The sequence below is a fragment of the Sus scrofa genome, chromosome 14 (assembly GCF_054392235.1).
Source record: "Sus scrofa isolate SSC_HxYL_T2T_F1_AM1 chromosome 14, Sscrofa_HxYL_maternal_Yorkshire_Landrace_v2.0, whole genome shotgun sequence".
NCBI classification, from domain to species: Eukaryota; Metazoa; Chordata; class Mammalia; order Artiodactyla; family Suidae; genus Sus; species Sus scrofa.
The window spans coordinates 53,014,763-53,038,021 of NC_139396.1; the positions used below are offsets into that span (position 1 = coordinate 53,014,763).

At 41.9% G+C, this 23,259-nt stretch overlaps 1 long non-coding RNA gene across 1 annotated transcript in view; it reads right to left on the reverse strand.

Moving 5' to 3' along the window:
- Positions 1-23,259, reverse strand: part of LOC146396561 (uncharacterized) — a 191,751-nt gene that overhangs the window by 87,505 nt on the left and 80,987 nt on the right. The gene's annotated exons all lie outside the window — the stretch shown is intronic.

Sequence of the window (23,259 nt, forward strand, 5' to 3'; positions counted from 1 at the left end):
CCCCGCCGGGGTCCATCGGATCCAAACGAGGCACCGCCCCCAAGATAATAGGCAGCTACTGAAATGCCTGAAAAAAAGCAAACAAACAAACCTCAATTCCTTCCCCGCCATGCCTCGTGTGAAGCGGTACAATTTGGTTTTTGGGGTTTTTGTTTTTAGTAAGAGTTACACCAGCCTTCTGAACTGCAGTCTTTATTGAGGGTTTACAGTTGGCTGCAGACAAAAGACACCTCAGAATGTATACATGCTCAATTGAAATGCGTCTGAGAGGAATTTGTGTTTCATAAATTAATAAAAAGTGTTTAACATCATAAAAGTTATTTGTAGGTGGGGGAGGAATTCCTAACAGCTGGAATTAAATATTTCAATCAGGCGCCAGGGGCAGCACTGGCTGCCACAGGAGCTCTAGGCAAAAAGTGCCACGCCCCCCCTCAGGTGTTATGGGCACCTGCAGGCGGCTTTACTTTTTTGATTGAAGTATAATTGATTTATAATTTCCGTTAATTTCTTCTGTACGGCAAAGTGATTCAGTTGTACTTACATACATTCTTTTGATTCAGTTGTACTTACATACATTCTTTTTCATATTTTCCATTATGGTTTATCACAGGATATTGACTGCAGTTCCCCGTGCTCTGCAGTTCCCTGTGCTTGTTAATCTATCCTACATATAAGAGTTTGCATCTGCTAACCCCAAACCTCCAATACTTCCCTCCCTCACTCCCCTCCCCCTTGGCAACCACAAGTCTGTTGTCTATGTCTGAGTCTGTTTCATATATATGTTCATTTGTGTTGTATTTTAGATTCCACATATAAGTGATATCACATGATGTTGACTTTCTTCTTCTGACTGACTTTTCCTTAATAATCGCTAGGTCCATCATGTTGCTGCAAATGGCATTATTTCATTATTTTTTATGGTTGGGTAGTAGTCCGTTTTATGTATGTATACATACCATATCTTCTTTATCCATTCATCTGTTGATGGACATTTAGATTGTTTCCATCCATGTCTTGTGAATAGTGCTGCTATGAACATAGTGGTAATTGTATCTTTTTGCACTGTAGTTTTATCTGGATATATGCCCAAGAGTGGGATTGCTGGATCATAAGGCAATTCTATTGTTAGTTTTTTGACGAATCTCCATACTTCATTTTCCATAGTGGCTGCACCTATTTACACTCCCACCAACAGTGTAGAAGAGTTCCTTTTTCTCCAGCATTTGTCGCAGCATATGGAGTATCCCAGGCCAGGGATTGAATCTAAGCCTCCATAGCAACCTGAGCCATTGCAGTTAGAGTCTTTTGTTTGTTTGTTTAACGTTTTTTGGCTGAACCCAAGGTAAGTGAAAGTTCCTGGGCCAAGGACAGAATCCAAGCCACATCAGCAGCCTGTGCCACAGCTGCAGCAATGCCGGATCCTTAACCCACTGCCTGGGGCTAAGGATTAAACCCGAAACACCACAGAGACAAGCCAGATCATTAACCCACTGCACCACAGCAGGATATCCTGCAGTGAGATTGTTAACCCATTGCACCATAGTGAGAACTCCCATAGACCTTTTTTTTTTCTTTTTTTGGCCACCCCTCAGCATATGTAGTTCCCAGGCCAGGGATCAGATCTGAGCCACAGCTGCAACCTAAACTGAAGTTGCAGCAATGCCAGATTCCTAACCCACTGTGCTGGGCTGGGGATCGAACCTGCATCTCAGTGCTCCCAAGACACTGATGACCCCATTGTGGCCACAGTGGGAACTCCTCTTATAGACTTTTTAATGATGGCCATTATGAGTTTTGATTTGCATTCTCTAATAATTAGCAATGGTGAGCATTTTTTCATGTGCCTATTGGCCATCTGTATATCGTCTTTGCCGAAATGTTTATTTAGGTCTTCTGCCCATGTTTCAATTGGGTTGTTTGGTTTTTTGTTATTGAGCTGTATAAGCTATTTGTATATTTCAGGGATTAAGTCCTTGTTGGTCACATCATTTGCAAATATTTTCTCCCGGTTCATTGATTGTGTTTTGGCTTGTTTATGGTGTCTTTTGCTGTTTATTTCTGCTTTTATTTCTTTTGTCTTGGGAGACTGACCTAAGAAAACATTAGTATGACACATGCCAGAGAATGTTTTGCCTGTATTCTCTTCTAGAAGTTTTATGGTGTCGTGTCTTATATTTAAGTCTTTAAGCCATTTTGAGTTTATTTTTATGTTTGGTGTGAGGGTGTGTTCTAACTTCATTGATTTACATGTGTCTGTCCAACTTTCCCAACACCACTTGCTAAAGAGACTCTTCCTCACTGTATATTCTTGCCTTCTTTGTCAAAGACTAATTGACCATAGTTGTGTGGATTTACTTCTGGGCTCTCTATTCTGTTCCATTGATCCATATGTCTGTTTTTGTGACAATACTATGTCTGTTTTTTGATTACTATAGCTTTGTAGTATTGTCTGACATCTTAGGAAGGCTATGCCTCCCACTGTGTTTATTTTTCCCTCAGGACTGCTTTGGCAATTCTGGGTCTTATGTAGTTCCATATAAATTTTAGGATTGTTGAGTTCCTGTCATGGCACAGCAGAAACAATCTGACTAGGAACCATGAGGTTGTGGGTTTAATCCTTGGCCTCTCTCAGTGGGTTAAGCATCCAGTGTTGCTGTGAGCTGTGGTGTGGGTCACAAACATGGCTCGGATCTGGCGTTGCTGTGGCATAGGCTGGTGGCAACAGCTCCAGTTCACCTGGGAACCTCTATATGCCTCGGATGTGGCCCTAAAACGACAAAAAAAAATTTTTTTTAGGATTGTTTGTTCCAGTTCTATGAAAAATGTCATGGGTAACTTGATAGGGACTGCATTCAATCTGTAGATTGCTTTGGGTAGTATGGCCATTTTAACAATAATAATTCTTCCAATCTAAGAGCATGGGATATCTTTCTATTGCTTTGAATCACCTTCAATTTCCTTTATTAATGTTTTGTAGTTCTCAGCGTGTAAGTCTTTCACCTCCTTGGTGAGATTTATTCCTAAGTATTTTATTTTGTTTTTGGATGTGATTTTAAAAGGGGGTGTTTGTTTACATTCCCTTTCTAATATTTCATTGTTAGTGTAAAGGAAATTCAAATTGGCTCAGATCTGGCATTGCTGTGGCTGTGGCATAGGCCAGCAGCTATGGCTCCAATTGGACCCCTAGCCTGAGGACTTCCATATGCTGCTGATGCGACCCTAAAAAGACCAAAAAAAACAAAAAAAAAAACCAAAAAAACAAAACCAACAAACCAACAAAAAACGAAAAAAGAAATGTAGTTGATTTCTGTATATTATTCTTATATCCTGCTACCTTGATGAATTTGTTTTTCAGTTCTAGTAGTTTTGAGTCTTTAGGGTTTTCTCTATATAGTATATCAGTATATATAATGACAATTTTACCTCTTCCCTGCCAATTAGAATATTCTTTATTCCTTTTCTTTGCCTGATTGCTATGACTAGAACTTCCAATACTATGTTGAATAGAAGTGGTGAGAGTGGGCATCCTTGTCTTTTTCCAGATTTTAGCAGGAATGCTTTCACCTTTTCACCGTTGAGAATTATATTGGCTGTAGTTTTATCATAAATAGCTTTTATTGGAGTTCTCTTGGGGTGCAGTGGGTTAAGAATCTGGCATTGTCATTGCAATGGCTTGGGTCATTGCTGTGTTGTGGGCTTGATCCTTAGCCCTGGAACTTCCACATGCCAGGTATAGCCAAAATAAATAAATATCTTTTTTTTTTTTTTTTTGTCTTTTTGCCATTTCTTGGGCCGCTCCCGTGGCATATGGAGGTTCCCAGGCTAGGGGTCGAATCGGAGCTGTTTCCTGTATGCTCAGGCTTCATTCTTTGGATAGACCATTTGTGTGCAAAAGGGCTTTTTTTTTTTTTTTTTTTTTTTTTTGGCTGCACTCACGGCATACAGAAGTTCTTGGGCCAGGGATTGAACCTGAACCACAGCAGTAACAATGCTGAATCCTTAACTGCTAGGCCACCAAGGAACTTCAAAATTTTCTTTTGAAATGTAAGAAATAACATGTTTAGGAGACCCTGTTGTGGCTCAGTGGTAACAAACCTGAATCCATGAGGATTCCAGTTCAATCTCTGGCCTCAATCGGTGGGTTAAAGACCCGGCATTGCCGTGAGCTGTGGTGTAAGTCTCAGATGTGGCTCAGATCTTGTGTTGCATAGACTAGCAGCTGTAGCTCTGATTCAACCCCTAGCCTGGGAACTTCTATTATATACCAGCCATTAAAAAAAAAAAATAACGTGCTTACATCCCGATGGGAATGAAAGAGACTATATCACTGGCTGAATGGTAGGAGAAACATTGATAATTTCTATAAAGAAATAGTGCTGGAGTTCCTGGCGTGGCTCAGTGGTTAACAAATCCGACTAGGAACCATGAGGTTGCGGGTTCGATCCCTGGCCTTGCTCAGTGGGTTAAGGATCCGGCGTTGCCGTGAGCTGTGGTGTAGGTTGCAGATGCGGCTCGGATCCTGAGTTGCTGTGGCTGTGGTGTAGGCTCGCAGCTACAGCTCTGATTCAACCCCTAGCCTGGGAACCTCCATATGCCGTGGGAGCAGCCCAGGAAATGCAAAAAGACAAAAAAAAAAAAAAAAAAAAAAAAAAAAAGAAAAAAGAAATAGTGCTAAAACACATCTGTAGAGCTGAAAAACCCACACAGAGAATACATGAAGCAAGATATTTACAAAGAAATAGACAAAGGAGAATCCACCTCTTCTGGGTTCTTTTTTTTTTTTTTTTTTTTTTTGGTCTTTTTGCCATTTCTTGGGCCGCTCCCGCGGCATATGGAGGTTCCCAGGCTAGGGGTCTAATTGGAGCTGTAGCTGCCAGCCTACGCCAGAGCCACAGCAACGCGGGATCCGAGCCGCGTCTGCAACCTATACCACAGCTCACGGCAACGCTGGATCGTTAACCCACTGAGCAAGGGCAGGGATCGAACCTGCAACCTCATGGTTCCTAGTCGGATTCGTTAACCACTGTGCCACGACAGGAACTCCTGGGTTCTTTTTGTATAATCCTCTTTAAAATAAATTACTCCAGGCATTCCCGCCATGGTGCAGTGGGTTAAGAATCTGACTGCAGCAGCTCGGGGTCATGTGGTTCAATCCCAGGCCTGGCACAGTGTGTTAAAGAATCCGTCATTGGTAGCAGCTATGGTTCAGATTCAATCCCTGGCTCAGGAACTTCCATATGCCATGGGTGTGGCCATAAAATGAAAAGAAAAAAAAAAGACAAAAAGAAATAAATTACTCCGAAGTCAGATGGGTTCCATGGATATATGTAAGTCAGATTATACTGATTTTTTTTTCTTTTTTTGGCCCCGTGACATATGGAGTTCCCAGGCCAGGGATCAGATCTGAGCTGCAGTTGAGACCTCTGCTCCAGCTGCAGCAACACCGGATCCTTTAATTAATTTATTTATTTATTTATTTATTGTCTTTATAGGGCCACACCCTTGGCATATGGAGGTTCCCAGGCTAGGGGTCTAATCAGAGCTGTAGCTGCCGGCCTACACCAGAGCCATAGCAATGCCAGATACGAGCAGAGTCTTCAAACTACACCACACCTTACAGCAATGCCAGATCCTTAACCCACTGAGTGGATCGAACCCGCAACCTCATGGTTCCTAGTCTGATTAATTTCCACTGCGCCACAATGGGAACTCCAACACTGGATCCTTTAACCCACTGTGCTGGGTCAGAGTTTGAACCTTTGTCCTGGCGCGTACAGAGACACTGACGATCCTGTTGTACCATAGCAGGAAGATCATACTGCTTTTCATATTATACAGGGATACATAATATTAAACTAACATAGGACACACAAGAGATATATCCAAGGGTACAAGGCCGCCTCTTTCTCATGGAATCATCATCTTTTAAAATGATATTTTTTTGGCCATGTCCACAGCATGTGGATGGTCCAGGGCCAGGGATTGAATCCATGCCATAGCAGTAACCCTGGCCATTGCAGTGACCATGCTGGATCCTTAACCCACTGTGCCACAAGGGAACTCCTGGAAGGGACTTTTTAGACACACAGCCGGCCATGATCCTTTAGATACACAACAGATGCAGAATGATGTGGATTCTGTGGAGTATTGAATTGGATACATTAGAGGAACAATTTATAAATGTTCTGCTCTGCTTAAGTACATTTCTAAATGTCCAACATCCTCCTAAGAATGAAAATCTTTCCCAGCTGCTTCATTTTTCTTAGATCTGTCTTTTGTACAAGGGGAAAAACATAACACTTGTAAATTGCTCTAAGGGAAACATTACTTAATATCCCTTAAGTGTCTCCTGGCAGTGATAGCTTTCCTTTCAGAGGAAAAGTAACTTCAGGACAAAGAATTTGCCTGGATAACTGGAGGGAATAAATGTGACCATCTTTCCATATGATTTTCCCTCTTTTCATTGAAAATGGCTGTCAAGGTGTTCCCACTGTGGCTCAGTGGGTTAAGGACCAGATGTTGTCTCTGAGAATGCAGGTTTGGTTCCTGGACTCACTCAGTGGATGTAGGATCTGGCATTGCCACAAGCTGCCACATAAGTTGCAGATGCTTCTTGGATCGCACCTTACTGTGGTGTATGCCAGCAGCTGTAGCTCTGTTTCAAGCCCTGGCCTGGGAACTTCCATATGCCACAGGTGCAGCCATAAAAAGAAAAAAAAAATGGCTGGCAGGACAATATATTCTGGAGTTCTGAGATGTCCATATTGGGTTTTTTTAAATCCTTTTTCTTTTCTTTTTTTTTTTTTTTTTTCTTTTTAGGGCTGCACCCATGGCATGTGGAAGTTCCCGGGCTAGGGGTCAAACCCGAGCTACAGCCACTGGCCGAAGCTGCAGCCACAGCAATGTGGGATTCTAGATGAGTCTGTGACCTACACCACAGCTCATGGCAATGCTAGATCCCTGACCCACTGAGCAAGGTCAGGGATCAAACTCGAATCCTCATGGATACTAATCGGCTTCGTTTCCGCTGTGCCACAACAGGAATTCCTGGCTTTTTGTTTATGAGAGCGTCAGACAAGTAAAGATACAGCCGCTAACACATTCACACACAAATGAAGAACCGAGAAGGCTTGCCAAGTCAGAGTTCAAATCCCGTAAAATAATGTTTTCTGGAGATTTAAAAACATTAACAACCTCCTCCAAGAAATTCCTCTCTATGACTCCCATGCCTTATTTATTTATTTATTTATCTTTCTGTCTTTTTCAGGGCCGCACCTGTGGCATATGGAGGTTCCCTGGGCCAGGTATGGAATCCAAGCCACAGTTGTGAGCCACACCCTGGTCTCTCCCCTATTGCTCTACCCTGCAATACATCTGGTGCACTGTAATTAACTAAATCTCATAAAAGTTCTGACTTTATCCTGTCACCCCTCTGCTTGAAAATGTAAATGGAAGAGAAGCTGCAGCTCCAATTCAACCCCTAGCCTAGAACTTCCATATGCTATGGATACAACTACAAAAAGAAAGAAGAAAAAAAAACTCAGTGAACATTACTAGGTATTTATTATGTGAGAAACACTCTGTCATGGCCCTCAAAAACCTTCGTTCATTATATATATATAATGAACACACACACAACTATATATATATGTTATATATATATATATATATATATCATATATGTATAGTTTTTTTTTTCCTTTTTTTTTTTTTGGCCACCCTATGGCATACAGAGTTCTCCAGGCTAGGGATCAGATCCAAGCCACAGCTGCAACCTACACTGCTGTAGCAATGCCTGATCCTTAAGCCACTGTGCCAGCTGAGGATGGAAACTGTCTGTGCCACTGTGCCAGCTGAGGATCCAACCTCAGCTGCAAAGACGCTGCTGATCCCATTGTGCCACAGTGGGAACTCCATTCAATATATATTTGAGGGCCCACTGTATGCACCTTATGGTTTCGGGCACTGGGGCTACAAGAATGATAAGCAAGGCCCAAGACCATGTTAAGAAAAATTTAAACAGCAATATAAGACAGACAGATAATGAATGGTTCGGGAAGAAGTCTTCGAGGAACTTGTGATAAAATGGCAAATGAGTGATTTTTTTAAAAAGTTCTGTAAGAAATAAGAACTCAAACAGATGCTTGTACCCCGATGTTCACTGCAACATCATTTACAATGGCCAAAAGGTAGAAACAAACCGTGAGCAGATGAATGGATACACAAAACATCGTATATTCATACAGTGGATTATTATTCAGCCACAAAAAGAATGTTACATGGATGAACACCCAAAACATGATGCTAAGAATCCAGGCACAAAACGACAAATTTTATATGATTTCCCCCTCATGTGAAATATATACAATAAGCAAATCCAGAGAGAAAAGGTAGATTAGAGTTTACCAGGGGCTAGGGAAATGGGAAATGAGGAGTTACTGTTTAGTGGGTACAGAGTTTCTGTTTGGGGGTGATAAAAAAAAGTTTTGGAAATAGTGGTGGTGGTTGCATGCCATTATGAATGTAATTAATGCCACTGAACTGTACAGTTAAAATGGTTAAAATGAAAATAATCATATGCTATAAACCATTAAATTGTATACTACAGGGAGTTCCCACTGTGGCTCAGCGGTAACAAACCTGACTAGTATCCAGGAGGATATGGTTTCAATCCCTGTCCTTGCTCGGTGGGTTAAGGATCCGGCACTGCTGTGAGCTCTGATGTAGGTCATAGATGTGGCTTGGATGCTGCTGCTTCTGTGGCATGGGCTGGCAGCTGCAGCTCTGATTCAACCCCTAACCTGGGATTGAATGTAGCAGGTGCGGCCCTAAAAAAGGGAAATATATTGTATATTATAAGTGGGTGATTTATATGATATGTGAATCAGATCTCAAGAAGAATGCTTTAAAAAAGTTCTTGAGAGTTTAGCACAGAAACTATGGGATGGCTTGGGGAAAAGTAATGATTAAGCAGGCAAACAGTTCTCAGAATGGGGTAAAAGCAGAGTGGCACCTATGTGAGGAGAATCTTGTCATGTCCCTTGTCATACCAGTAGAATAAAGTTTAAGGTTCTGAGCCCAACCCTGGCTCTCAAAAATATACGCCATTCATTATTTCCTGTTAGGGCAGCTTTGTCCCCATCATAGTCTTTGCTCTAGTGTTTCCTGCACACCAGGCCTGATCATGTCAGGTAGCTGGCCAATATGCTTCTAACTAATTTAGCCTACCTGATTCATCCTTTTTTTTTTTTTTTTTTTTGGTCTTTTTTCTTTTTAGGGCTACCCCCATGGCATATGGAAGCTCCCAGGCTAGGGATCGAATGGGAGCTACAGCTGCTGGCCTATGCCACAGCCACAGGAGCACAGGAACACAGGATCTGAGCCAAGTCTACAACCTACATCACAGTTCACTGCAACACAGGATCCTTAACCCACTGAGGGAGGCCAGGGATCGAACCTGGATCCTCATGGATGCTAGTCGGGTTTGTTACTGCTGAGCCACAGTGGAAACTCCTCCTTGTTCCTATCTTGATACATACATTTCTCAGCAGATGGCTAAGGTCCTGGAAGGCACCGTTCCCCTTTACACTTCTTGTGCATCTTTTAAATAGCTAGCATGAACGAAGCAATCTCCCACTTTTGTTGCCTGAATGCATTACTAAAAGCTGCAATGTAGACAAGTGACCATCTTATAATGGCTGAGAGGGCCAGCCCTGGGTTCAGAAAGAGTTAGGTTTCATTGTCATTTCTGTCAACTTACAGAAATTTGAGTTTGGGGAAGCTATTTAATTCGTGTAGGCATCGGCTTCTTCATCTGGAGAGGGGGATAGTGCTTCTATCTGCCACAGAGGTCCTTGAAAGGGTTAAATAAGATTTAAAAATGCAAAGCATTGAGCACACTGCCAGATCACCTGCAAACTGGGGCTGCAGTGTTAAAGCAAAGTGGAAAATTGTGATTGATGATTTATCTCAGAAATCAACACAGAACAGATGTGGTCCTAAAATTATACTCTCCTAATGGAATGGTCTTCCAAACTTCTCTAAACAAAACTAAGGGAGAAACAAACCAAATGGTTTTTGGTATAATAGTATTACATCCCTTTTTCAACACAGCTCCAAGCTTTTTATTAAGGCCTTCAATACTAATAATTTCGGAGGAAAGGAAAATGTAAAATAAAATAATTCTCATAAATCTTGTTCAAGCATTTCCATGTACTGTAATCTTTCTAAATATGTGACAGTAATTGGTGGCATATTAAAATTATAAATGTAAACAGGATGCTTTTTTTTTTTGGTCCATGCCCACAGCATGTGCAAGTTCTCGATCCTGAGCTGCAGCAGCGACCCAAGGAAATGCCAGATCCTTAACCCACTGCACCACAAAGGAACTCCTAAACAGAATGCTCAAGAAAAAGGACCAGGCAACTGTTGTCCTCAGCCTCTTTTTGGCAAATACATATATTTCTAATACTTGATTTTCTATCCATCTGCTCTTAAAAAGATTTCCCCCTGGTCACTAAGGTAGCACATGTCTTACTGAATTATACCTTATATGACTTAGAATGTACAAGCTTGTAATTGCCCCAGCAGCAAAATAATCACTATTAACTCTATGGTATATGTACTCCATAGATTTTTTTTTCCTGATGTACCTATAATTAAATAAATAAGGATGGAATCATACTATAATGCTGATCTCAACTTATTGTTCCACTCAATTATGTATCCTAAGGCATCTTTCCATGGCAGAAGAGATAGAGCCCCTTATTTTTAAGGGCTGCATGTTCCATTTTACAGATGCACTATTATTACTTATTTAACTAATTCTCTATTGAAAGGTATCTGAATTATTTCCAGTTGTATGTGTGTGTGTTTCAGCATTCAACAATACTTCAAGTTGAGTTGCTGAATCAAAAAGAATGAACATTTAAAATAGCGCACACAGACTTTCACCTGCACTCGGTCCCAGGGCAAAGCAATGTCTCCATAGGAACCTGGGTCATACCTGACTGAAGTTCTTGGAGGACCTCCTGGGAAAACAGGGGTTGAGTGTGGCTTGTCCTTGGGGAAGGACATTGGAAGTAAAGCTCCCGGGACTACTCAGCAGCCTGACTTTCTCTGGAGGTGGCCATTTTGGGAAAATCTGGCCCCACCCATCAGCGCTGAGAAGCCCCAGGGCAAACACAACAATCCAGGTGGGATCACAGCCCCACCCCTCAGTAAACAGGCTGCCTAAAGACCCCGAAGGCACACAGCCCCCTCCAATCTCACCCAGAGACAAAGCCCCACCCATCGGAGGGACAGGAATCAGTTTCACCTCCCAGTGGGCAGGCATCAGTCCCTCCTATCAGGAAGCCTACAGCAAGCACTCCCCACCTCCCACCCCCATCCAACTTCAGCCACAAGGGGGGCAGACGCCAGAGCAAGAGAGGCTACAGCTGTATTATCTGTAAAAAGGTCACCACACCAAAAACTTATCAAAATGAAAAGACAGAGGACTAAAACTCAGATGAGGGAGAGAGAAAACCCCCCAGAAAATCGGCTAAGTGATCAGGAGAGTCTCAGCCTCCAGGAAAAAGACTTTAGACTGTTGATGCTGAAGAAGATGCAAGACATTGGAAATAAACTGGAGGCAAAGATGGATAACTTTCAGGAAACCCTGAGCAAAGTGATACAAGGTATAAAACTTCAACAAGAAGAGAGGCAAAATACAATCACTGAAATAAAAAATTCACTGGAAGCAGCCAAGAGCAGAATACAGGGGGCAGAAGGACGAATAAACGAGGTGCAGGACCGATTAGTGGAAATCACGGATGCGAACAGAAAAGAGAAAAAAGATTGAAAACAAATGAAGAGAGTCTCAGAGACCTCTGGGACAATGTTAAACACACCAACATCTGTATTATGGGGTGCCAGAAGGAGAAGAGAGAGAGAAGGAGACAGAAAAGATATTCAACGAGATAATAGCCAAAAACTTCCCTAACAGGGGAAAGGAACCACTCACTCAAATCCAGGAAGTGCAATGGGTATCATATAAAATAAACCCAAGGAGGAACGCCCCAAGACACATACCAATCAAACTGACCAAAATTAAAGACAAAGAGAAAACATTGAAAGCATCTAGGGAAAAGAAACAAATAACATACAAGGGAACTCCAATAAGGGTACTGGCAGATTTTTCAGCAGAAACTCTGCAGGCCAGAGGGCGTGGCATGATACACTTAACGTGATGAAAGGAAAAAACCTCCAACCAAGATCGCTTTACCCAGCAAGGCTCTCATTCAGATTTGAAGGAGAAATCAAAAGATTCACACATAAGCAAAGGCTAAGAGAATTCAGCAACACTAAACCAGCTTTACAACAAACACTAGAGGAACTTCTCTAGCTAGAAAAGACCAGACAGCAACAGGAAACAAAAATACCACAAATGACAAGGCTCACCAGTAAAGGCATATATACAGTAAAGATGTGAAATCATCCACACGCAATTATGCCACCAAAATCAGAAATCGTGAGAAGAGGAGGGTACAAGTGCAGGACACTGGAGATGCGCTTGCAGTTAAGAGACCAACAACTTAAAGCCATCTTGTGTGTCTATATAGACTCTTATATCAAAACTGCAGAATAACTGCAAACCAAAAATCTACAATCGATACACACACAAAGAAGAAAAATCATCTCAAATACAACACTAAAGAGAGTCATCAAACCACAAGAGGCGAGAACGAGAGAAGAAGGGAAGAAAAAAGAGCAACAAAAACAAATCCAAAGCAATTAATAAAATGGCAATAAGAACATACGGATCAATAATGACCGTAAATGTTAAAGGACTAAACGCCCCAACCAAAAGACATAGACTGGCTGAATGGACACAAAAGCAAGACCCACATGTATGCTGTCCTCAAGAGACCCACTTCACTTCTGGGGACACATACAAATTGAAAGTGAGAGGATGGAAGAAAATAGTCCATGCAAACGGGAATCAAAAGAAAGCTGGAGTAGCAATACTCATATCAGACAAAATAGACTTTAAAATGAACAATATCAAAAGGGACAAGGAAGGTCACTACCTAGCGATCAAAGGATCAATCCAAGAAGAAGATACAACAACATTAAATATCTACGCACCCAACATAGGTTCACCACAATATATCAGGCAACTGCTAACAACCTTAAAAGGACAAATCGACAATGACACAATCATAGTGGGGGACGTTAACACCCCACTTACAGCAATGGACAGATCATCCAGACAGAAAATCAATAAGGAAACACAGGCCCTGAATGAAGCATTAGACCTGATGGACTTAATAGGTATTCATAGGACATTCCATCCCAAAGCAACAGAATACACATTCTTCTCAAGTGCACGTGGAACATTCTCTAAAATTGATCACATTCTGGGCTACAAATCAAACCTCAGTAACTTTAAGAAAACTGAAATCGGAGTTCCCGTCGTGGCGCAGTGGTTAACGAATCCGACTAGGAACCATGAGCTTGCGGGTTCGGTCCCTGCCCTTGCTCAGTGGGTTAACAATCCGGCATTGCTGTGAGCTGTGGTGTAGGTTGCAGACGCGGCTCGGATCCAGCGTTGCTGTGGCTCCGGCGTAGGCCGGTGGCTACAGCTCCGTTTCAACCCCTAGCCTGGGAACCTCCATATGCCGCGGGAGCGGCCCAAGAAATACCAAAAAAAAAAAAAAGAAAAGAAAAAGAAAAAAAAAGAAAACTGAAATCCTATCAGCATCTTTTCCAACCACAACGCTGTATGACTGGAAATCAACAACAAGAAGAAAACTGCAAAAAACACAAACACGTGGAGACTAAACAACATGCTACTAAACAACCAATGGATCACTGAAGAAATCACAGAGGAAATTTAAAAATACCTAGAAGCAAAGGACAACAAAGATACGACACTCCAAAACCTATGGGATGCAGCAAAAGCCATTCTAAGAGGAAAGTTGATAGCAATACAAGCCCACCTCAGGAAACAAGAAAAAGCTCAAATAAACAAGCTAACTTTACATCTAAAGCAGCTCGAGTGAGAAGAACAGGTAAGACCTAAAGTTAGCTGAAGCAAGGAAATCATAAAGATCAGAGCAGAAATCAAGGAAATAGAAAAACCATAGAAAAGATCAAGGAAACGAAAAGCTGGTTCTTTGAAAAGATCAACAAAATTGAGAAATCCTTAGCCAGACTTATCAAGAAAAAAAGAGAGAGGACTCAAATCAGTGACATTTGGAATGAAAAAGGAGAAGTAGCAACGGACATCACAGAAATACAAAGGATCATAAGAGACTACTATATGCAACTATATGCCAATAAAACGGAAATCCTAGAAGAAATGGACAAATTCTTAGAAAAGTACCATCTTCCAAGACTAAACCAAGATGAAACAGAAAAGATGAACGGACCAATCACAAGTACTGAAGTTGAAACTGTGATTTAAAAACTGCCAACAAACAAAAGTCCAGGACCAGATGGCTTCACAGGCAAATTCTATCAAACATTTAGAGAAGAGCTACCACCTATCCTTCTGAAACTATTCCAAAAAATTGCAGAGGAAGGAACACTCCCAAACTCACTCTATGAGGCCACCATCACTCTGATACCAAAACCAGACAAAGATACCACAAAAAAAGAAAACTACAGGCCAATTTCACTGATGAACACAGATGCAAAAATCCTCAACAAAATGCTAGTAAAGCACATCCAACAGCACATTAAAAGGATTGCACATCATGACCAAGTGGGATTTATCCCAGGGATGCAAGTGTTCTTCAATATCCGCAAATCCGTCAGTGTGATGCAGCACATTAACAAATGAAGGGTAAAAGCCATATGATCCTCTCAATAGACGCAGAAAAAGCCTTTGACAAAATCCAACACCCACTTCTTTTTTTTTTTTTTTTGGTCTTTTTGTCTTTGTTGTTGTTGTTGTTGTTGCTATTTCTTGGGCCGCTCCCTCGGCATATGGAGGTTCCCAGGCTAGGGGTCAAATCGGAGCTGTAGCTACCGGCCTACGCCAGAGCCACAGCAACGCAGAATCCGAGCCGCGTCTGCGACCTACACCACAGCTCACGGCAACGCCGGATTGTTACCCCACTGAGCAAGGGCAGGGACCGAACCCGCAACCTCACGGTTCCTAGTCGGATTTGTTAACCACTGCGCCACAACAGGAACTCCCCAACACCCACTTCTGATTAAAAAAAAACCTTCAGAAGGTGGGCATAGATGGTACCTACCTCAACATAATAAAGGCCACATATGACAAACCCACAGCGAACATCATTCTCAATGGTGAAAAGCTGAAAGAATTCCCGCTGAGAGCAGGAAGAAGACAAGGATGTTCGCTCTTGCCACTACTATTCAACATAGTTTTGGAAGTCCTAGCCACAGCAATCAGAGACATAAAAGAGATAAAAGGAATCCAAGTTGGAAAGGAAGAAATAAAACTCTCACTATTTGCAGATGGCATGATACTGTACCTAGAGAATCCTAAAAGACTCTACCAGAAAACGGTTAGAGCTCATCCAGGAATTTGGCAAAGTTGCAGGATACAAAATTAATACACAGAAATCAACGGCATTTCTATATACTAACAATGAAAGATTGGAAAGAGAAATTAGGGAAGCAATTCTGTTTACCACTGCATCCAAAAGAGTAAAATCCCTAGGAGTAAACTTACCTAAAGAGACAAAAGAGCTGTACTCTGAAAACTATGAGACACTGATGAAGGAAATCAAAGATGAAACAAAGAGATGGAAAGACATACCATGCTCTTGGATTGGAAGCGTCAAGATTATCAAAATGACTGTACTACCCAAGGCAATCTACAGATTCAATGCAATCCCTATCAAATTACCAAGGACATTTTTCACAGAACTCGAACAAAATATTTTAAAGTTTGTTTGGGGAGTTCCTGTTGTGGCGCAGTGGTTAACGAATCTGACTAGGAACCATGAGGTTGCAGGTTCGATCCCTGGCCTTGCTCAGTGGGTTAACGATCCAGCGTTGCCGTGAGCTGTGGTGTAGGTTGCAGACGCAGCTCGGAATCTGCGTTGCTGTGGCTCTGGCGTAGGCTGGCAGCTACAGCTCCGATTTGACCCCTAGCCTGGGAACCTCCATATGCTGCAGGAGCAGCCCAAGAAATGGCAAAAAAGACAAAAAAAATTTTTTTTAAATAATAAATAAATAAAGTTTGTTTGGAAGCACAAAAGATCCAGAATAGCCAAAGACATCCTGAAAAAGAAAAACGGAGCTGGAGGAATCAGGCTCCCAGACTTCAGACTATACTACAAAGCAACAATCATCAAAACCACATGGTACTGGCACAAAGACAGAAATATAGGTCAGTGGAACAGGATAGAAAGCCCAGAATTAAACCCACGCACCTACAGCCAACTAATCTTTGACAAAGGAGGCAAGAATACACAATGGAGAAAAGAGAAAAGATAGCCTGTTCAATAAGTGGTGCTGGGAAAACTGGACAGCCACATGGAAAAGAATGAAATTAGAACACTCCCTAACACCATACATAAAATTAAGCTCCAAATGGATTAAAGACCTAGATATAAGACCAGACACTATGAAGTTCTTAGAGGAAAACATAGGCCAAACACTCTCTGACATAAACAACAGCAACATCTTCCCAGATCCACCTCTTAGAGTAATGACGGTAAAAACAAAAATGAACAAATGGAACCTAATTAAACTTAGAAGTTTCTGCATAGCAAAGGAAGCCCTAAACAAAACAAAAAGACAACCCAAAGAATGGGAGAAAATCTTTGCCAATGAATCGACTGATAAGGGATTCATCTCCAAAATTTATAAACACCTTCTACAGCTCAATACCAAAAAGACAACAACCCCATCAAAAAATGGGCAGAAGATCTAAACAGACAATTCTCCAAAGAAGACATACAGATGGCCAAAAAACACATGAAAAGATGTTCAACTTCACTCATTATTAGAGAAATGCAAACCAAAACCACTCTGAGGTACCACCTTACACTAGCCAGCATGGCCATCATCAAAAAGTCTACAAACAATAAGTGCTGGAGAGGGTGTGGAGAATAAGCAACCCTAGTACACTGTTGGTGGGAATGTAAATTGGTGCAACCACTGTGGAAAACAGTATGGGGATTCCTCAGAAAACTAAAAATAGAACTAACATTTGATCCAACAATCCTACTCCTGGGCATCTATCCAGAGAAAACCATGCCTTGAAAAGACACATGTACTCCACTTGCAGCACTATTTGCAATAGCCAAGACATGAAAACAACCTAAATGCCCATCGACAGAGGACTGGATCAAGAAGATATGGTTTATATACACAGTGGAATATTACTAAGCCATTAAAAGGGATGAAATAGTGGCATTTTTGGCAACATGGATGGACCTAGAAATTATCATGCTAAGTGAAGTCAGTCATACAATGAGACACCAACATCAAATGCTTTCACTGACATGTGGAATCTGAAAAAAGGACACAATGAACTTCTTTGCAGAACAGATATTGAGTCACAGACTTTGAAAAACTTATGGTTTCCAAAGGAGACAGTTTAGGGGGTAGGGGCATGCACTGGGGTTGTGGGATGGAAATCCTATAAAATTGGATTGTGATAATCATTGTACAACTATGATGTAATAAATTCATTGAGTAATAAAAGTAAATAAACAAATAAAAATCTGATACAGGGGAGTTCCCGTCATGGGTCAGTGGTTAACAAACCTGACAAGGATCCATGACAATGTGTTTTCCATCTCTGGCCTCGCTCAGTGGGTTAAGTATCTGGTGTTGCCCTGAGCTGTGGTGTAGGTTACAGATGAGGCTTGGATCCTGTATTGCTATGGCTATAGTGTAAGTCAGCAGCTACAGTCCCAATTTGACCCCTAGTCTGGGAACCTCCATATGCAGCTGGCGTGGCCCATAAAGGCAAAAATAAATAAATAAAGCTTTAAAAAGTGTGATGCTATTTTAAAATTACAAAAAAAGAGAAAAATCTATTACTAAATTGCCTTCCATAAAAAGTTGTATCTTGTAATAATCCTCCCTTAATGTTGTTATTACATTTTGATTAAAGCTGGGTTTCTTTGGCTTTTTAGGGCTGCACCCTTGGCATATGGATGTTCCCAGGCTAGGGGTTGAATTGGAGCTACAGTTGAAGGCCTACGCCACAGGCACAGCAATGGTCAGATCTGAGCCCCATCTGTGACCTACACCACAGCTCACAGCAACACTGGATCCCAGACAGACCCACTGAGCAAGGCTAGGGATCGAGCCCTCAACCTCATGGATACTAGTCAGATTTGTTTGTGCTGCGCCACAAGGGGAACTCCCTAAAGCTGTGTTTTCAAACCCCTTATTCCTAATCCTTTGTAAACTGCTATCTCTGATACATTAAGAAACAAAACACGGGAGTTCCCGTCGTGGCGCAGTGGTTAAGGAATCCGACTAGGAACCATGAGGTTGCGGGTTCGGTCCCTGCCCTTGCTCAGTGGGTTAACAATCTGGCGTTGCCGTGAGCTGTGGTGTAGGTTGCAGACGGCTCGGATCCCGCGTTGCTGTGGCTCTGGCGTAGGCCGGTGGCTACAGCTCCGATTCAACCCCTAGCCTGGGAACCTCCATATGCCGTGGGAGCGGCCCAAGAAATAGCAACAACAACAGCAAAAAAGACAAAAGACAAAAAAAAAAAAAAAAAAAAAAAAAAAAAAAGAAACAAAACACTTAATCATTGTACAGCACCAATGGGAAAAGATTTAGAAGGCAGATTTTTTTTAAATTAATTAATTAATTAATTTTGTCTTTTTTTTTTTTTTTTTTTGGTATTTCTTGGGCCGCTCCCGCGGCATATGGAGGTTCCCAGGCTAGGGGTCTAATTGGAGCTGTAGCCACTGGCCTACGCCAGAGCCACAGCAATGCTGGATCCGAGCCGCGTCTGCAACCTACACCACAGCTCACGGCAACGCCGAATTGTTAACCCACTGAGCAAGGGCAGGGACCGAACCCGCAACCTCATGGTTCCTAGTCGGATTCGTTAAACACTGCGCCACGGCGGGAACTCCAGAAGGCAGATTTTTAATTCTTATTGTCTGTGCTCCCCCTGCTGGCTCTCATCTGCTAGTGGCAATGCCAGATCCTTAACGCACTGATAGAGGGCAGGGATGGAAACTGCATCCTCATGGGGCCTATGTGGGGTCCTTAACCCGCTGATCCACAAGGGGAAATCCAAAGCTCCAGTTTTAATACAATTTTAAATTTAGTTCTGCTCCTATATAGCATTCCTTTTGTCCTTAATAGCACAACACAATCAGGGCAGCAATATACTCGGTTAAAACTTTCCTCTTTCCAGACTCCCTTGTAGCGAGAGGCCGAAAAGACCTAAGTGGGAGTCTGGGCAGGGTTTCTGGAAAGGGAAGGGAAGGTGGCACTCAGCTGGTATGCTCCTTTGGCCCTCATGGTCTCCCCTCTTCTTTCAGCCAAGCCCAGAGATGCAGGAGCATCTCTGTGAGGGTGACTATGAGGATGAGAGTAACATGCAAAAGAGGGTTGAGCAGGAACAGGGCTCGCCTGGGCCCCCGATGACACCCTTAGATGGCTGCCACATTCTGAGACTGCTTACACATTAAAAAAATTAAAAAAACCCAAGGCACTGCAAATTGGATTTTCTAAGCTTGAGGCCACAAACAATTTCAACATAGATACCAAAACAACAGCCTCTTAAAAATAAAAGCCAGATACACAAAGGTACAATAGAGGAGGCAGTGCAATAACTTTATGTCCAAAGGACTAGAGGCACTTCCTGAAATATCCTCTATATAACCAGAACATACCAGGAAATGCATGGTCCCATAAGTTTTTGGAAGAACTCACATTTTCAGTCAGCCTACAAATGAAAACCTCTCAAATGCTAAAAACTGGCCAAATAAAAAAATGAATGTCAGGAGTTCCCGTCGTAGTAGTTGGTGAATCCGACTGGGAACCATGAGGTTTCGGGTTCGATCCTTGGCCTTGCTCAGTGGGTTAGGGATCCGGCATTGCCGTGATCTGTGGTGTGGGTGGCAGACACGGCTCGGATCTGGCGTTGCTGTGGCTCTGGCATAGGCCGGTGGCTGTAGCTCCAATTCGACCCCTAGCCTGGGAACCTCCATGTGCCGCAGGAAGTGGCCCTAGAAAAGGCAAAAAAAAAAAAAAAAAGGAATAAAAGAATGTCACATAAGGATAAACAATAGAATCTAAAAATAAACCCATATATTTATAGTCAGCTGATTTTTGACAGGGGAACCAATACAATTCAAAGAGGAAAGAATAGTCTTTTCATTTTTCTCATCTTTTTATTTTATTTTATTTTTTTTGTCTTTTTTTTTTTTTTTTTTTTTTGTCTTTTCTAGGTCCTCACCTGCGGCATATGGAAGTTCCCAGGCTAGGGGTCCAATCGGAGCTGTAGCTGCCAGCCTACACCACAGCTACAGCAACTCAGGGTCCGAGCTGCATCTGCGGCCTACACCACAGCTCACAGCAACTCCAGATCCTTAACCCACTGAGTGAGGCCAGGGATCGAACCCTCAACCTCATGGTTCCTAGTCAGATTTGTTAACCACTGAGCCACGATGGGAACTCCAAGAATAGTCTTTTCAATAAATGGTACTAGTACCAATGGATAGCCATATGCAAAAGAAAAAAGCTAGACCCCTACTTCACTTTACATACAAAAGTTAATTCAAAATGGATCAAGAACCTAAATGAAGAATTAAAAGTATAAAATGCTTAGGAAACAAAGGTGTAAACTGATACTTGGATAGGTAATGGTTTTTCTAATACACCACCAAAAGCGTAAGCAACCAAAGAAAAAAAAAATGAATGAAATTTAACTAAAATTAACTATCTCCATGCTTCCAAAGACACAATCAAGTTAAAACAGTAAGTTCTGCTGTGGCGCCATGGGTTAAGGACTTGGCTTTGCTGCAGCTGTGGCACAGATCACAACTGCGGTGTGGGTTTGATCCCTCACCTGGGAATTTCTACATAATGAGGGTGTGGCTGGGGAAAAAAAAAAGAAATTAAAAAAAAAAAGTTAAAACCAAACCAAACCAAATGTACGGAGAGTTCCCTGGTGGTCTAGTGGTTAGAATTCAGTGTTTTCACAGCTGTGGACTGAGTTTGATCCCTGGTCTGGGAACTACGATCCCACATCAAGCGGCTGCACGCCGTGGCCAAAAAAAACTAAAAAACAAAAATCAACAGAAGAGGAAATTTCTGTAAATCACATATCTGATAAGGGTCCAATATTAAGAGTATATATAAAGAACTTACAATTCAATCACAAAAAAACAAATCAAGTAAATAATGAGTAAAGGATTTGAATAGACTGTTGTAAAAAAAAGACACAAATGGTCAATATCCACATGAAAAGATGTTCAACATCATTAGCATTAGGGAAATACAAATCAAAACCACAATGGGATACTTCACACCTGCTAGAATAGCTATAAACAAGTGTTGGTGAGGATGTGTGGAAATTAGAACCTTCATACATTGCTAGAGTGAATGTAAAATGGTACAGCTGGTGCAGCCTCCATGGAAAAAAGAATTTGGCAATTTTTCAGAAAGCTAAATATAGTTATCATATGATTCAGTAATTCCACTTCTAGGTATATAACCAAAGGAAATGGAAACATATGTCCATACAAAAATTTGTACAGGAATGTTCTTGGCACTACTTACTGTTTGTAATACCCAAAAAGTGGAAGCTGATAACCGGATAAACAAAATCCTGTCTATCCATACAGTGGAACACTACTGAGCCATTAAAGGGAATGATGCATTGATACAGAATACAACATAGATTGGGGAGTTCCTGGCGTGGCTCAGGGTTAACGAACCCGACTAGTATCCACGAGGATGTGGGTTTGATCCTTGGGCTCTCTCAGTGGGTAAGGACCCAGAGTTGCCACGAGCTCTGGTGTCGATCGCAAACATGGCTCAGATCCCGAGTTGCTGTGGCTGTGGTGTAGCCCAGCAGCTACAGCTCTGATTAGACCCCCAGCCTGGGAACCTCCATATGCCCCGAGTGTGGCCCTAAAAAAAACAAAAGACCAAAAAACAAAAAAAAATAGAATACAATATAGATCAACCTTAAAAGACTATGCTAAGATCATCAACAGGGGGAAAGGATGGGAAAGATATGGTGCATATGTGCAGTGGAGCGGGATGGATATCACGTGATGTCACTTGTATATGGAATCTAATTAAAAAAATGATACAAATGAACTTATTGACAAAACAGATTCATAGATTCCAAAATCAATCTTAGGGTTACCAAAGCGGAAACGTGGGGAGGAGGGATGAATTAGGAATTTCGGATTAACATATACACATTACTACATATAAAGTAGATAACTAACAAGGACCTATTGTACAACACAGAGAACTCTACTTGATATTCTGTAATAACCTTTAGGGGAAAAGAATCTGATTCACTTTGCTGTACAACTAAAACTAACACAACATTATAAAATCAACTATATTCCAAAAAAATTATAAGAAAAAAAGAATCATCAGGATCTTGGTAAAGAATTAAAAAAAAAAAAAAAAAGATTATGCTAGGAGTTCCCATCATGGCACAGTGGAAACAAATCCAACTAGGAACCATGAAGTTGCGGGTTCGATCCCTGGCCTTGCTCAGTGGGTCAAGGATCCGGTGTTGCCGAGAGTTGTGGTGCAGGTCACAGACGCAGCTGGGATCCGTTGTTGCTGTGACTATGGTACAGGCCAGCAGCTATAGCTCTGATTCAACCCCTTGCCTGGGAACCTCCATATACCTCAGGTGTGGCCCTAAAAAGGAAAAAAAAAAAAAAAAAAAGATTATGCTAAGAAGCCAGACACGAAAGGATAAATATTGTTTGAGTCCACTTATCTGACGTGACCGGAAAAGATAAATTCAGAAACTGAAAGCAGGGAGTTCCCTGTTGGCTCAGTGGGTTAAGGATCCAGTGTCATCATTGCTGTGGCTCAGATTTGATCCTTGGTTCTGGAACTTCTGCATGTAGCAAGCACAGCCAAAACACAAAACAAGAGTTCCTGCTGTGTGTGCAGCAGCTCAGTGGTGTCTTGAGATTGATGGGATGCAGATTCGATCCATGGCCCGGCACTATTGGTTAAGGATCAGGAGTTGCTGCAGCTGCGGCTTAGGTCAAAACTGTGGTTCAGATCTGATCCCTGGCCTGGGAACTCCATATGCTTCCGGGTGGCCAA